Genomic DNA, 2,310 nt, shown 5'->3' with positions numbered 1-2,310 from the left:
CATATCAAGCATCTCTTCTGACCATAATGCTATGAAACTAGAAATCAACTACAAGAAAAAAGCTGGGAAAGTGACAAACATGTGGAGACTAAACAACATGCTACTGAACAACCAATGGATCATTGATGAAATTAAAGGAGAAATAAAAAAATGTCTAGATACAAATGAAAATGAAAATACACCATACCAACTCAGATGGGATGCAGCAAAAGTGGTCCTAAGAGGGAAATTCATAGCAATACAGGCCCACCTTAACAAACAGGAAAAATCTGAAATAAGCAATCTTAAACTACACCTAGCAGAACTAGAAAAAGAAGAACAAACAAATCCCAAAGTCAGCATAAGGAAGAAAATAATGAAAATCAGACCAGAAATAAATGAAACCGAAAGAAAAAAACAGTAGAAAGGATCAATGAAACAAAGAGCTGGTTCTTTGAGAAGATAAACAAAATTGACAAATCCTTAGCCAGACTCACTAAGAAAAAAAGAGAGAAGCCTCAAATAAATAAAATTAGAAATGAAAGAGGAGAAATTACAATGGATATCACAGAAATACAAAAGATTATAAGAGGATACCATGAAAAACTATATGCCAACAAATTGGACAATCTAGAAGAAGTGGATGAATTCTTAGACTCATACAACCTCCCGAAACTGAACCAAGAAGAAATAGAGACTCCGAATAGACCAATCACAAGTAAAGAGATTGAAATAGTAATCAAAAACCTCCCCAAAAATAAAAGGCCAGGACAAGATGGCTTCTCTGGAGAATTCTACCAAACATTCAAAGAGGATTTAGTACCTATCCTTCTCAAACTATTCCAAAAAATTGAAGAAGATGGAACACTTCCTAACATGTTTTACAAGGCCAATATCACCTTGATCCCAAAGACAGACAAGGACAACACAAAGAAAGAAAACTACAAGCCAATATCGCTGATGAACACAGATGCAAAAATCCTCAACAGAATATTGGCAAACCAAATACAGCAATACATTAAAAGGATCATACACCATGATCAAGTGGGATTTATACCAGGGATACAGGGATGGTTCAACATCTGCGTGTCAGTCAATGTGATACACCACATTAACAAAATGAGTAATGAAAACCACATGATCATCTCAATAGATGCTGAGAAGGCATTTGACAAGATCCAACATCCATTTATGATAAAACCTCTCAATAAAATGGGTAGAGAAGGAAAGTACATCAACATAATAAAGGCCATATATGACAAACCCACAACCAACATCATACTCAATGAGGAAAAACTGAAAGACATCCCTCTGAGAACAGGAAAAAGAGTGCCCACTATCACCACTCTTATTCAACATATTACTGGAGGTTTTGGCCAGAGTAATTAGGCAAGAAAAAGAAATAAAAGGTATCCAAATTGACAAGGAAGAAGTGAAACTCTCACTATTCACAGATGGCATGATTTTATATATAGAAAACCCTAAAGAACCCATTGGAAAACTATTAGAAATAATCAACAACTACAGCACAGTTGCAGGGTACAAAATCAACTTACAAAAACCAGTTGCATTTCTATACTCTAATAACGAACGAACAGAAAGAGAAGCCAAGAATACAATCCCATTTACAACCATGACAAAAAGAATAAAATATCTAGGAATAAATTTAACTAAGGAGGTGAAAGACCTGTACAATGAAAACTACAAGATATTATTGAAAGAAATAAATGACAACATAAAGAAATGGAAAGATACTCCATGCCCTTGGATTGGAAGAAGAAACATGGTTAAAATTTCCGTACTACCTAAAGCAATCTAAAGATTCAGTGCAATCCCAATCAGAATCCCAATGATATTCTTCACAGAAATAGAACAAAGGATCCTAAAATTCATATGGGGCAACAAAAGACCTTGAATAGATAAAGCAACCCTGAGAAAAAAGAACAAAACTGGAAGCATCACAATCCCTGACTTCAAAATATACTACAAAGCTATAGAAATCAAAACAGCTTGGTACTGGCACAAAAACAGACACACAGATCATTGGAAAAGAATTGAAAGCCCAGAAATAAAACTACACATCTATGGACCGCTAATCTTTGACAATGGAGCTAAGAACATATAATGGAGAAAAGAAAGTCTCTTCAATAAATGGTGTTGGGAAAACTGGACAGACACATGCAACAGAATGAAAGCAGACCATCATCTTTCGCCATACACAAAAATAAACTCCAAATGGATTAAAGACTTGAAGGTAAGATATGAAACCATAAAACTCCTAGAAGAAAATATAGGCAGTACACTCTTTGACATTGGTCTTAGAAGGAACTT

The sequence above is a fragment of the Equus przewalskii genome, chromosome X (assembly GCF_037783145.1).
Source record: "Equus przewalskii isolate Varuska chromosome X, EquPr2, whole genome shotgun sequence".
Taxonomy (NCBI): domain Eukaryota; kingdom Metazoa; phylum Chordata; class Mammalia; order Perissodactyla; family Equidae; genus Equus; species Equus przewalskii.
The sequence above is the reverse complement of the archived record's forward strand: the minus strand, read 5'-3'. Positions refer to the sequence as shown.